This window comes from Balaenoptera ricei, chromosome 14 (genome assembly GCF_028023285.1).
Source record: "Balaenoptera ricei isolate mBalRic1 chromosome 14, mBalRic1.hap2, whole genome shotgun sequence".
NCBI lineage: Eukaryota > Metazoa > Chordata > Mammalia > Artiodactyla > Balaenopteridae > Balaenoptera > Balaenoptera ricei.
Window position 1 is genome coordinate 53,740,145 of NC_082652.1, and position 15,933 is coordinate 53,756,077.

Genomic DNA, 15,933 nt, shown 5'->3' on the forward strand with positions numbered 1-15,933 from the left:
TGCTCATTCTTCATGACATTCATGTTTTTGTTCAAATATCTCCCCAGAGAGGACTTCCCTGGCCACACTAAAGTTCCTTTCACTCCACCACTATTTCCTTACTCTGCTTAACTTTTCTTTATAGCATTTATCACTAGCTGAAATTAAATAATTTCTTAGACTATTTACTTCTTTTTCTTACAACTTCCATGAACCAGTCTCTTCCCAGCCATAAAGTCTGCTCCTACTATTACACTTTCATAATGCAATGGAACATCTTTGATAGCATTATCCACCTCTGAAATGTTTACATGTACTTATAATCATTTGACAACTGTTTCATCAAGAACATGTAAGTTTTTTTTTTTTTTTTCCCTTCAAATATATGGCTAGGGTGTGGCTGAACCCCACTGACTCCATTTTGTCAGCTCCATCTTAGGCTCACAGTCCCACCCACTCCCATTTCTGCATGACTGAAGTTTAGCCCACTCACAGAAATGTGCCCAAGTCAGATAAGTTCCCTATCAACATTTACCCTTGCCTTCATCTGATTTGAAAACTGGAAGAGTGCCTTTTGCTGATGCACATGGTTAAAGTCATGAGACCCCTACTGGAAGGAAAAACTGCCAGGTCCTGTCTGTGTAAACAAGCCTTTCCTTAGCAGTCAGATTCGATTTTTAGCTTTGACCCCTTTAAATTCCCTTGTACCCCTTTCTGTGACATGGAGTGCAATTGCAAATGCCTCTGGATCATCGTCCACCAGATCCTTCTTATCTGTATATAAGTTACCCACAATAAACTGTATGGAATTGTCTGCTTCATTTTTCAGTCTCAAAGTTCCTTCTCAGTTCAAAGGATATTATTCAATATCTTCACCTCCCAACAGTGAGCATGTTGTAAAGTGCATGGTAGATTCTCAATATTCTTTGAATTCATTCAACTATGAATACATGGATATCACTCAAGTTCTTCTTGCTTTTGTCCTTTCTTATTGACCTCAGGTCCAAAGACAACTTCAAAGACTGGACCATCTTTATTCTTCCTTTTCCTGTCATCTTTTGTTCAGAGTAGAGCAAGACTGAAAAATAATGATTAATAAGTATATACATTATAGTGTGTGAGAGTTAGATGATTTAGTAATGAAAATCAGGAAAAACATATCAGGAAACAATGTGAAAAAAGGAAAATATAAAGAAAGTAATACATTTTGTAGCAAGAAAAAAAAAAAAAAAACACAACTGAGATCCCTAGTAAATGCTGGTAAGAGACTGCTATATGTACCATGTTCAAAGTTTTGAGACCATGACACCTTGGAAGTCTTGAACATGGTGTGATGGTTTGTCTCTGGTTTCAGATGGAGCAGGATCTTGGTAGCAGGTGTGCTCAGTGTGACAGGGCATGAGGTAGAGAACTGGGAATGCAAAGCTGAAGAGGTCTATGTATTGTAAAATGATAAGGCACAGCACTTGGCACTTGGAAGTTAGAGTGGTCTCCAGGGATGGGTCACGTGCTGGTCACCATCAACATTTGAAGATAAGGCAAGTATTTCAGTATCTTAAACAGAGAAGGACAGTGGCATATGAAAGGTGGGTCTATGGCAGACAGAGTTCCAGGCACCAGGATTATATCTACAGGTTTTTGACAGCAAGATGTGGAAAGAGCAATCTGGTATGTAAGCAGCTTTGGCAGGGAGATAAAATATCTAGCTGGAACCAAGAAAAAGACAAAAACTTAATTATTTTATTCGTGGTATCAAGGGGACTCTTCACTGAATCTTGAGTACTCAGTCCCTCTCTATTAATAGAATGGAGCAAGGAAAGGGGAAAAAAAGGTGGAGGGAAGGAAACTAATAGATATTGGGCCCTTACTGTGTCTAGGTGTTTTCATTAATTATCTCTCTTAATCTTCAGAGCTGTTCTTCAAGATGGGTAAACACGTAGTGACGAGTGGTGTGTTGACATCACCTGGGGAACACCTTATCAACAAGAAATCTTTCTGGATGTTTTAATCACCAGTGGTCTCCATCCTGTGAGAATCACTGGGATGAGTTAATTCAGGAAGCTACAACATAACCTCAGATGCTTATTATACAGAAGAGGAGAATAAGGTTCAGAATGGATAAAGTATTTCCCAAAAGTGACTTAGCTAGTGTGGTAGGCATAATAATTTTCTTCCCCAAATATCTACTTTTTAATTCCTGGGACCTGGGAACATGCTATGATACATAGAAAATGGGAATTAAGGTAGAAGATGAAATTAAGGTTACTAATCAACTGACTTTAAAATATAGAGATTATCCTGGATTACCCAAGTGGGATCAGTGTAATCACAAGGATCCTTAAATGTGATAAAGGCAGAAGAGTCATTATCTGAGTGGTGGGATGTGAGAAAGACCTGATTGGCCATTGCTACATTTGAAGTGGGCCGTGAGCTACGACATGGGGACAGCTTCTAGCAGCTGGAAAAGGCAAGAAAGTAGATTTTCCCCTAGAGCCTCCATATAGTATCACAGTCCTCCTGACACCAATTTTAACCCTGTGAGACTCAGTTTGAATTTCTGACCTCCAGAAATATAAAATAAGTGTGTTATTTCAAACCACTAAGTTTATAGTAATTTTCTACAGCAGCTGTAGGAAATGAATATAGACAGTTAATTGCAGAATTCCAACCCAAGTCTCTGACTCCAAAGCCAGTGCCATTACCATTTTATGTGCTGCCTCACTGACTACCACCCTGCAAGACAAGAGTATGTAATTTATGTCAACTACAAAAGTCCAGTGGTCAGACTTGTGAAGGGTCAGATCTGTAGGGTGTCAAACCAGGTGTGAAACCTGGTTCTCCATGGATTGAGTTAGGCCACTGCTCTGTAATATACCATGTTTCGAGATGGGGGTGCAAGTCAGTAGTTCTAAACTTTGGGTTACATATTGGAATTGCATAGAAGCTTTTAAAAATTCTTTATTCCCAGGCCACATCTTCCCTTAAATCCTCATATCCCAGGTCAGCGATTAGCTATACTGGTAAATAGCATAATTTGTCTCCAGTAACCCCTGGTTCTCCTTCTTGGTCCCACACATACACTTCTTTTAGTCACCCACTCACTTTAATACTGCCTTTCTCAGTTGAAACCTACTTTTATAACTTCCTTATATGAGTCTAAATCCAGAAATAATAGGAGAGAAATACTGATAAACATGAATATATATGTATACACATATAGATATGAATATAAATATATATATATACACAAAGTTAAGTGAAAACCTGTAATGTAAAATTTGAATTGGAAATACTCATACTATATATTATATATATATATATATATATATATATATATATATATATATATATAGGTTTTTAAAACATATTTTCCTACCTATTTAAAAGGACTGGAAACAATAACAAAACCATTAGAAATGAGCACATCTAGAACGCACATAATATACTCAAAATAACCATTCCCATTAAAAGAAAATAGGGTTCCTAGAATTCAGATCTGTGACAGAAAATATTTATTATGAACTGGGATATATTTTCATACCAGAAAACAAAGAAGATATCAAAGACTCTGAGGTTGTGTCAGAAGGGACAATTTGAATTAAAAAAATGAATTGGACATACAAATAACTAAAATGAATTGGATATATAAAATACTGTCAAATCTATGATTTGGCAATGATACTAAAAAGTTATTAATCACTTTAGAAAGATCTTAGGAAATGAGTCCATTATTCTGGAGACTAGTAAATAAAGTAAGGAAAACATTTGTAACACTGTGGTAGATTGAAGTATTGTTTGTAGCTGCAATTCCCCCCAGTTAAAGTCAGGGTGTACCTCCCCACCCTCTGATTTTGCCTTAAGCAATGTGATGAATGGATCTGGGGGAAGAGCAACAAAGTACCAGTTTTGAACAGAGGTGTTAAGAAACCTCACATGTACATCTTGTCCCCTTGCACTTGGGACATGACCATGAGTAAAACATGCCCCAACTAGCTTGCTGGTCCAAAGAAGAAGACAAAATACACATGGAGCATGTAACATGCTAGGTACAAAATCATTAAAGCCACCTCAGCCTACTAGATTTACACTTAGTATTTTGTCAGCCATTGTTGATTACTACCTAGATACACAATTTTATTAGGGATTCCAAAATAGTAAATATCTAATTCTAACATTCACTTTTTATTTTTTAGTTTGAATAGTTTGATAAAGAAAAACATTCCCTAATGAATTATTTGGTTACCTTATGTACTGTTTTAACAAAAGAGTCAGATATACCCTCAGCTATTGTAACAAATAGCCACAAAATCTCAGGAGCATTCGACACTAGTCATGTGTTTGTCACATGTTTGGGAAGTATATAACTAACGTGTAGGGTTGACAGCACCTGAACCCCTGGTAAATTTTAACATAAAAAATATTAAAAAAGAAAAACAAAAAGGATCAAAAACCAAACTTTATGTGCCTCATGATGCAATGAACACCACGCTTATGAAGAATTCTTGTCAAAGCATCCTGCCTGTATTTGATAAAGGCTCTGCCTCGACTTCCAATTTATGGATACAATGGAAATAACAGCATATCAAACACAACAAGGATGCAATCCTCAAAATCCAGAATAGGGTAATGTTGTAGGGCATATTTCTTGGTTTCTTCAACAGATAGATTATAAAGATGAAAAAAAAGGAGGAAGGAACTTCCATGAAAAAGAAAGATTCAAGGAACTTGAGAGATCTATTTTAGATCCTAATTCAAGTAAACCAAATATAAAGAAACACAGAGGCATGGTGGGCGGACAGCAGGGAGCCAGTCGGAAACATTCACCTTTAGTCAATTAAAATGGAGAAATTAAATAATCCATAGGAGGGAACTTCAAGATGGTGGAGGAGTAAAATGTGGAGATCACCTTTCTCCCCACAAATACATCAGAAATACATCTACATGTGGAACAACTCCTACAGAACACCTAATGAATACTGGCAAAAGATCTCAGACCTCCCAAAAGGCAAGAAACTCCCCACATACGTGGGTAGGGCAAAAGAAAAAAAAAAAAAAAAAACAGAGATAAAAGAATAGGGATGGGACCTGCACCAATGGGAGGGAGCTGTGAAGGAGGAAAAGTTTCCACACACTAGGAAGCCCCTTCACGTGAGGAGACTGCGGGTGGTGGGGAGGAGCTTTGGAGCCACAGAGCAGAGTGCAGCAACAGGGGTGCAGAGGGTAAAGCAGAGAGATTCCCACACAGAGGATCAGTGTGGACCAGCACTCACCAGCCGGAGAGGCTTATCTGCTCACCTGCCAGGATGGGTTGGGGCTGGGAGCTGAGGCTCGGGCTTTGGAGGTCGGATGCCAGAGACTGGGGTTGGCTGTATGAACACAGCCTGAAGGGGGCTAGTGCACCACGGCTGGCTGGGAGTGAGTCCGGGAAAGAGTCTGGAACTGCCGAAGAGGTAAGAGACTTTTTCCTGCCTTTTCTTTCCTGGTACACGAGGAGAGGGGATTAAGAGTGCCGCTTAAAGGAGCTCCAGAGATGGGCGCGAGCTGTGGCTATCAGCGCGGACCCCAGAGTCGGGCATGAGACGCTAAGGCTGTTGCTGCAGCCACCAAGAAGCCTGTGTGCAAGCACAGGTCACCATCCACACCTCCCCTCCTGGGAGCCTGTGCAGCGCACCACTGCCAGGGTCCTGCGATCCAGGGACAACTTCCCCAGGAGAACACAAGGCACGCCTCTGGCTGGTGCAATGTCACACTGGCCTCTGCTGCCACAGGCTCGCCCTGCATCAGTACCCCTCCCTCCCCCAGCTGGAGTGAGCCAGAGCCCCTGAATCAGCTACTCCTTTAACCCCGTCCTTTCTGAGTGAAGAACAGACAGCCTCAGGCGACCTACATCCAGAGGTGGGTCCAAATCCAAAGCTGAACCCCAGGAGCTGTGCGACAAAGAAGAGAAAGGAAAATCTCTCCCACCAGCCTCAGGAGCAGCGGACTAAATCACCACAATCAATTTGATGTATCCTGCATATGTGGAATACCTGAATAGACAACGAATCATCCCAAATTGAGGAGATGGACTTTGGGAGCAATGATATATATATATTTTTTCCCTTTTTCTCTTTTTGTGAGTGTGTATGTGTATGCTTCTGTCTTTGATTTTGTCTGTATAGCTTTGCTTTTACCATTTGTCCTAGGGTTCTGTCTGTCCGTTTTTTATTGTTTGTTTGTTTCTTTTTTTAAGTATAGTTTTTAGCATTTGTTATCATTGGTTGATTTGTTTTTTCGTTTGGTTGCTCTCTTCTTTCTTTCTTTCATTTTTTTATTATTAAAAAAAATTAATTATTTTATATTTTTTATTTTAATAACTTTATTTTATTGTATTTTACTTTATTTTATGTTATTTAATTTTATATTCTTCTCTTTTCTTTCTTTTTTTCTCTCCCTTTTATTCTGAGCCGTGTGAATGAGAGGCTCTTGGTGCTCCAGCCAGGCGTCAGGGCTGTGCCTCTGAGGTGGGAGAGCCAACTTCAGGACACTGGTCCACAAAAGACCTCCTAGCTCCACATAATATCAAACAGCAAAAATCTCCCAGAGATCTCCATCTCAATGCCAAGACCCAGCTCAACTCAATGACCAACAAGCTACAGTGCTGGACACCCTATGCCAAACAACTAGCAAGACAGGAACACAACCACATCCATTAGCAGAGAAGCTGCCTAAAATCATATTAAGGTGACAAACACCCCAAAACACACCACCAGATGTGGACCTGCCCACCAGAGAGACGAGGTCCAGCCTCATTCACCAGAGCACAGGCACTAGGCCCCTCCACCAGGAAACCTACACAACCCACTGAACCAACCTTAGCCACTGGGGACAGACACCAAAAACAACGGGAAGTACGAACGTGTAGCCTGCAAAAAGGAAACCCTGAACACATAAGTTAAGCAAAATGAGAAGACAGAGAAACACACATTAGATGAAGGAGCAAGGCAAAAACCCACCAGACCTAACAAATTAAGAGGAAATAGGCAACCTACCTGAAAAAGAATTCAGAATAATGATAGTAAAGATGATCCAAAATCCAGGGAATAGAATGGAAAATACAAGAAACATTAAACAAGGACCTAGAAAAACTAAAGAGCAAACAAACAGTGATGAACAACACAATAAATGAAATGAAAAGTTCTCTACAAAGGATAAATAGCAGAATAACTGAGGCAGAAGAATGGATAAGTGACATGGAAGAAAAAATATGGAAATAACTACTGCAGAGCAGAATAAAGAAAAAAGATTGAAAATAATTGAGGACAGTCTCAGAGACCTCTGGGAAAACATTAAATGCACCAACATTTGAATTATAAGGGTCCCAGAAGAAGAAGAGTAAAAGAAAGGGACTGAGAAAATATTTAAAGAGATTATAGTAGAAAACGTCCCTAATATAGGAAAGGAAATAATTAATCAAGTCCAGGAAGAACAGAGAGTCCCATACAGGATAAATCCAAGAAGTAACACGCTAAGACACGTATTAATCAAACTATCAAAAATTAAATACAAAGAAAAAATATTAAAAACAATAAGGGAAAACAACAAATAACACACAAGTGAATTCCCGTAAGGTTAACACCTGAACTTTCAACAGAAACTCTGCAAGCCAAGGGAGTGGCAAGACATATTTAAAGTGATGAAGGAGAAAAACCTACAACCAAGATTACTCTACCCAGAAAGGATCTCATTCAGATTTGATGGAGAAATTAAAATCACAGGCAAGCAAAAGCTAAGAGAACTCAGCACCACCAAACCAGCTTTACAACAAATGCTAAAGGAACTTCTCTAGACAGGAGACACAAGAGAAGGAAAAGATCCACAATAACAAACCCAAACAATTAAGAAAATGGTAATAGGAGCATACATATCAATTATTACTTTAAAGGTAAAAGGATTAAATGCTCCAATCAAATGACATAGACTGGCTGAATGGATGCAAAAAGAAGACCTGTATATATGCTGTCTACAAGAGACCAACCTCAGACCTCAGGACACATACAGACTGAAAGTGAGAGCATGGAAAAAGATATTCCATGCAAATGGAAATCAAAAGAAAGCTGGAGTAGCAATTCTCATATCAGACAAAATGGACTTTAAAATAAAGACTATTGCAAGAAACAAAGAAGGACACTTCATAATGATCAAGGGATCAATCCAAGAAGAAGACATAACAATTGTAAATATTTATGCACCCAACATAGGAGCGCCTCAATACATAAGGCAAATACTAACGGCCATAAAAGGGGAAATCGACAGTAACACAATCATTGTAGGGGACTTTAACAACACACATTCACCAATGGACAGATCATCTAAGATGAAAATAAATAAGGAAACACAAGCTTTAAATGATACATTAAACAAGATGGATTTAATTGATATTTATAGGACATTCCATCCAAAAACAACAGAAAAAACATTCTTCTCAAGTGCTAATGGAACCTTCTCCAGGATAGATCATATCTTGGGTCACAAATCAAGCCTTGGTAAATTTAAGAAAATTAAAATTGTATCAAGTATGTTTTCCGACTGCAATGCTATGAGACTAGATATCAATTACAGGAAAAAATCTGTAAAAAATACTAACACATGGAGGCTAAGCAATACACTACTTAATAACCGAGAGATCACTGAAGAAATCAAAGAGGAAATCAAAAAATACTTAGAAACAAATGATAATGAAAACACGATGATGAAAAACCTATGGGATGCAGCAAAAGCAGTTCTAAAAGGGAAGTTTATAGCAATACAATCCTACCTTAAGAAACAGGAAACATCTCTAATAAACAACCTAACCTTACACCTGAAGCAATTAGAGAAAAAGGAACAAAAAATCCCCAAAGTTAGCAGAAGGAAAGAAATCATAAAGATCAGATCAGAAATAAATGAAAAAGAAATGAAGGAAACGATTGCAAAGATCAATAAAACTAAAAGATGGTTCTTTGAGAAGATAAGCAAAATGGATAAACCATTAGCCAGACTCATCATGAGAAAAAGGGAGAAGACTCAAATCAACAGAATTAGAAATGAAAAAGGAGAAGTAACACCTGGCACTGCAGAAATACAAAGGATCATGAGAGATTACTACAAGCAACTATATGCCAAAAAAATGGACAACCTGGAAGAAGTGGAAAAATTCTTAGAAATGCACAACCTTCTGAGGCTGAACCAGGAAGAAATAGAAAATATGAACAGACCAATCACAAGCACTGAAATTGTACCTGTGATTAAAAATCTTCCAACAAACAAAAGCCCAAGACCAGATGACTTCACAGAAGAATTGTATCAAACATTTAGAGAGGAGTTAACACCCATCCTTCTCAAACTCTTCCAAAATATTGCAGAGGGAGGAACACTCCCAAAATCGTTCTATGAGGCCACCATCACCCTGTACCAAAACCAGACAAAGACGGTACAAAGAAAGAAAACTACAGGCCAATATCACTGATAAGCATAGATACAAAAATCCTCAACAAAATGCTAGCAAACAGAACCTGACACCACATTAAAAACGTCATACACCATGATCAAGTGGGGTTTATCCCAGGAATGCAAGGATTCTTCAATATATGCAAATCAATCAATGTGATACACCATAAAAACAAACTGAAGGAGAAAAACCATATGATCATCTCAATAGATGCAGAAAAAGCTTGTGACAAAATTCAACACCCATTTAAGATTAAAAACCCTGCAGAAAGTAGGCATAGAGGGAACTTTCGTCAACATAATAAAGGCCATATATGACAAACCCACAGCCAACATTGTCCTCAATGGTGAAAAACTGAAACCATTTCCACTAAGATCAGGAACAAGACAAGGTTGCCCACTCTCACCACTATTATTCAATATAGTTTTGGAAGTTTTAGCCACAGCAATCAGAGAAGAAAAAGAAATAAAAGGAATCCAAATTGGAAAAGAAGAAGTAAAGATGTCACTGTTTGCAGATGATATGATACATATACATAGAGGATACTAAAAATGCTACCAGAAAACTACTGGAGCTAATCAATGAATTTGGTAAAGTAGCAGCATACAAAAAGTAATGCACAGAAATCTCTTGCATTCCTATATACTAATGATGAAAAATCTGAAAGTGAAACTAAGAAAACACTCCCATTTACCATTACAACAAAAATAATAAAATACCTAGTAATAAACTTACCTAAGGAGACAAAAGACCTGTAGGTAGAAAATTATGGCACTGATGAAATAAATTAAAGATGATACGTACAGATGGAGAGATATACCATGTTCTTGGATTGGAAGAATCAACATTGTGAAAATGACTCTACTACCTAAAGCAATCTACAGATTCAATGCAACCCCTGTCAAACTACCACAGGCATTTTTCACAGAACTAGAACAAAAAGTTCACAATTTGAATGGAAACCCAAAAGACTGTGAATAGTTAAAGCAATCTTGAGAAAGAAACGGAGCTGGAGGAATCAGGTTCCCTGACTTCAGACTATACTACAAAGCTACAGTAATCAAGACAGTATGGTACTGGCACAAAAACAGACATATAGATCAATGTAACAGGATAGAAAGCCCAGAGATAAACCCATGCACATATGGTCTCCTTATCTTTGATTGGAAACTCTGGAAAGCTTTCAAATTTTGGTTTAGAAAATGTGCACAGGATTCTTTTGTTCTGTGAACAAGTGCTGCAGATACTACATTGTCTTCTGTTTACTCTTTATTGTCTCTTCTCCTGTTTTTGTTGTTGGTGTTGTTGTTTGCTAAACCAGATAACTCCTTGGGAAGCATGTTAAAGGTTTTGAAATTTAGATAAAATAAGTATTTTTTCCCCTGTAAATAGCAATGTCACACATTCTTTGGTTTCAGAAAGGCCTTGTTTGCCCATATGCATTGCAAAAATACTCAGTACAGAATGGTTAGCATTAGTGTTTTTTGTACTTTCATTTGAAAGTGCTATTTACTTTAGTAAAAACCAGACTGGACTAATTAATTTTTTTTTAGCCATAAAGGAGTTAAGTATAAAAATACTGGAGTAGAAACCCAAGGTCATTTGCACCATATTTCTGAATTAACATAGTGTTTTTTTTTTTTTTTTTTGGTGATTCTCATAGACTGATGCTCTGGCAAGTGCCCATGGACTTGCTTCATGATTCAGCCTTTCCATCAGTGGAGAATCTTACCATCCTCAAGTTCTACCTCACATAGCTGGATCCGACAGCATCCTCACTCTTACTGGGTGAGAAACACTTTTCATCTCCCTCTATGAATCAACCACAGTTGCCATCAGGTCCCTGACATCAGCTTCCTTAAGTCCACAAGGAACATTCCACCTCATCACTCTGTTTTTTTTCTCACATTAGGATGACCATGGACCCTCTTCTTTCTCCCATCTTTTTAGTCTCAGGCATTATAGTATATATCAAAATATATTTTAGAAAATATTTAGCTTAGTTCTTTTTTCCCATCCCCTTCAGTATAGTCAGGTTATTTGGATTAAAGTTTGATTTTTTTGTTCTTTTTTTTGTTGTTGTTCCATTTTTGAATACCCCCAAATCTTGCTTGACCATTTAGTTATTTATTTTTTGACTATGTGAAAATTAATGTTGTTCTCAATGTCAAAATGATACAAAAGGCATACCCAGAGAGGAGTCACTAACTTCTATATTAATCCCATTTATTCTTTATGTCAACCGTGTTCCTCCACATACTCCATAGGTTATGAATCTCTGTAATCTCTGGCTTATCTTTTCCATATTTTATTTTTGCATAAAGGGCTACAGGAAATACAGCAGGCCATAGATACAACTTTCTTCCACCTTGCTTTTTTTCACTAAAATTATAGTCAGTATGTTAGTACATATGTGGAATCTAAAAAATGAAAGGAATGAATACAACAAAACAGAAACTTTCACAGCTATAGAGAACAAACTAATGGTTATCAGTAGAAAGAGGAAAGGGGGAAAGGGCACAAACTAAGAGATTAAGAGATACAAACTAGTATGTGTAAAATGAATAAACTATAAGGATATATTGTACAGCACAGGGAAATATAGCCATTATTTTCTAAGAACTTTAAATGGAACATAATCTATAAAAACATTGAATAACTGTTTTATACACCTGAAACTAACATAAAATTATAAATCAACTATGCTTCAGTTAAAAAAGTACTTAACTTGAATTCACTCCATATCAGTTCATAAAAATCATCTTCATTCTTTTTTATAATAGCTGAATAATTCTCCACAATATAGATGCTCCGCAATTTATAATTCCAAGCTAATTTTTAAATGTACCTGTGGGCCCTTTCAATGTATAGATTCAGACCTGCATTTATGAAAACTTTTCTTGGGTTATACATTTAAATATTAGTACTGTAACATTGTTCTTTTTCACTTTTTCTTTAGGGATTCTAAGTATGTGACCTTTATCCTTCTTTGCCTGTCCTTAATTTTAACCACTATTTTTCCTGAAACTTTTTATTTTTTTAAGTCAATTTCATTGTTTCACGTGTTTTCTTGGCTTTGTTCAATGACTTATAACTCTTTTTAAATATTATTTTGACACTATTGGTCTCTAGGCATCTTGTAAGTTAGCCTTTATTTCTGGGTCAATTTTTTTTCTTCTATTTCTTTTCTGAGTTCAACTGACTGTTTTTTCATTTCTTTCTCCTGCAGCTCTTTTTTTTTTTTCCTTTGGCTAATTTTTGTTCTTCAATTTGAATTTCTGATTCAAAGCAATTTCTCTCTCCCAAAATGTTTGCTTGAGCACATAACTATTTGAGTGTTGTCTTATGATTTCTTGTGATATATAGCTGTTTGTTCATGGAGACTTTCATCACTTGAGGTGTATTAAATCTCATTTTCTGATTTTTTAAATAATAATTCTACATGGCTTTATTAACTTCTTTTTCCTGTTTATTTATTTAGTATTAAAGTAGTTTAGAGGATTCCTTATTTTTGTTTGTTTGTTTGTTCAACTGTATCAAAGTCCATATTCTTTAATGGATTTCTGTGTGTGTATGTGTGTGTGTGTGTGGTGGGGGTGATGTGTGTGTCCTCTGATTTTATTTTATTTTATTTTATTTTATTTGGTTCTCTTGGTCTTACATGACCCTGAATTTCCCTTTTTTACATATTTTATTCTTCACCACTCAATTTCCAAAGTTACTCTCTCTTTCTGCTTGTTTTTAATCCCCCAGAAGTTAAGTATGTTGAAGACTGTAACTCAAGTCATATGCATTTTTAAGTCTCTTTCACAAAGACTGTTAGACTGTGTTCTGATCTACCACAATTCTTTTTAATGTTTATTATTTTTACACATAGCACATAGCATAGACTTAAGCTTTCTTGCATTGCTTTTATGTCAACATTATTCCCATGATTAGCTCTCTGTTCTCCTTTCCCCACAATTTTGCTGACCTGCACTCACTTGCCAAAAAAACCTTGCAGTAGGAAGTGAATGTGAGAGATTTTTTGCTGAGATTTGTTGCATTAAAAAAATAGTTATTTTGAAGTTAAGGTATTCTACATCTTCAAATTATCCTGAAGGTTTAAGGTTTTTCTGTATTGTTTTCAGCGATCCAAAATTCTCAAGTTATTAATTGGAAGGAAGTTTTGTCTTTGTATTCTCAAGGGTTCAGAAACACTACATTCCTTTGAGGCAGGCTTCTGTTTCTACTTCCTTTGTGACAGTCATATCTCTATGCAGTCCTCTGAGTGTCCCGGTTGCCTTTCATGGGTGCCAGAGCTATCAATTTATGATGGAAGAGAGGACTCTGTCCCTAGAGATAGTGTGTGGCTTGATCTGCTCTTCCCTTTCCCAATGGCTTGTTTCAAAAGGTTTCATTGAATTTCTTGCATGTTGTGCTGCTTGGTTGTACAAAATATCGGCAACGTTTTATAATAAGTAGCAAATAATTGTGTGCTTTGGTATTCATTGTATTACCATTAATCGTCATAAATTCACTGAGTGTATTCACACAAATAAGGAAGGTAATTCCAAAGACAGTTTTTTCATGAAACTTCCAATTTATTAATGTGTTTTCACCTTTAAAGACACATGCAAGGAGTTAAATCATGTTTTTCAATATCATCAGCATCAAAAATGCTTTTTGGAGTCTGTCAGTACACAGTTCTGCAAAGACCCATCTTTAGCAATTATAAATGATGGGAAATTCACCTTTGGCACTCTCTTACTCCTTTATTTTGGAATCACTGGCATATCCCAAATTCTCATTCTGAACCACTTCTGATTATCCAGATTCGCTGACCATCTTTGCCAACCGTTATGTTTAGGTGTGTACTCTATATTTCTCTCTCTTTTTAAAAACTTTAACATCAAACAAAAAACATTAATACCTCTTGGGGACATTTGTATGATTTTTTTTTAACATCTTTATTGGAGTGTAATTGGTTTCCAATGGTGTGTTAGTTTCTGCTGTATAACAAAGTGAATAAGCTATACATATACATATATCCCCATATCTCCTCCCTCTTGCGTCTCCCTCCTATCCTCCCTATCCCACCCCTCTAGGTGGACACAAAGCACCGAACTGATTTCCCTGTGCTATGTGGCTGCGTCCCAGTAGCTATATTAGAAAATACTTTGTCTTAACCCAAAACAAGTGCTAACAGTAGAAATTTGGGCACTCTTGTAAAATAATTGAGGGACTTTTATAAGAACACTTCAGTTCATTTCATTTGAAAAACTCTATCTTTTACTCTTTATTTTTAGAAATATATCTTTAGAAACAGGAAACCTTCAAAGCCTGGTTTCACCATGTAGTATCTGTGTGTCTTTGACAAGGAAACTAACTTCTGAGCCTCATTGCCACTTCTATAAAATGAGAAGTAATATTGTCCTCTTGACGGATCATGTTGAGGTTAGGGCAAAGAGGATGTGACATTTTAAATTCTGATCCTCATCTTTAAAATAGGATAAGATCAACGATTATTTGATGATCAAGTGAAAATGCATATGCAAAGCACCCTAAATTACTTGGCACATGAAAGCAACCCAATAAATGTTAGTTCTCCTTCCTTCCTTACTGATGGCCTATCCAACCAAATATTTTGAAACCAAGAGGCAATCTTAATTGGAAATGCATATATTTGATGTTTCAGGTATGTGTTTACTGGCATGTGTGTTTACTAGAAAGGTAGAGGAGAAACCAGGGCAGACAGTGGCTTCTTAAGGGGAATTTGCTCTTTTCTATTCCTACATGAATTCTCAGAGAGGAGATGGAATGCTGGAAGTAGAACACATAGAAATGGACCACAGAGCTTGGGCAGCACTGCAAACCCTTTATGATATCTGTTACGTATGGCAAGGAAGGAATGGGATAAAATATTACTTGTGCCACTCTGCCTAAACTTTCTTCAGTTGCTAAGTTGACTGAAGATCAGTTTCCCTCCACCCAGTGGAATCCTTCCACTGACGTCTCACCATGTAGATCATTCTTGTTTTTAGATTCTCTGTTGGTGGTTCAGCCTTCCATTGTGCTAATGTCTTCTTTACTATATATTTTAACACCTGGTATGAGTTCTACCTTTTGGAGCCAAAATCAATCAATCAATCAATCATACAGTATTGCTCAGATGTTTTAGGGCAGGCATGCTGAAGGTCCAGTACACCATGTTCTACTGATACATCCAGGATTCCTCCATTCTTTTCTCACATCATAACATCATGCCATTTCATTTGTCCCTCTGTTTTTTTTCAGCTCTTCATCCTGCCTATACAATGGAACTGTCAGTTGAAATTCATGCTCCAAATATGCTCTGCCCAACAGACAAAGCAGTGTTTGGACTAATCAAGTCCATTATCTCTTAAACAGATATAACCTGAAAGCACTCTTGCTTTCTGGCAGATACAATAAGCATCAGTCAAGGAAATCTCCAAAACATATTTTATGTAAGTTGTTAAGTTTCC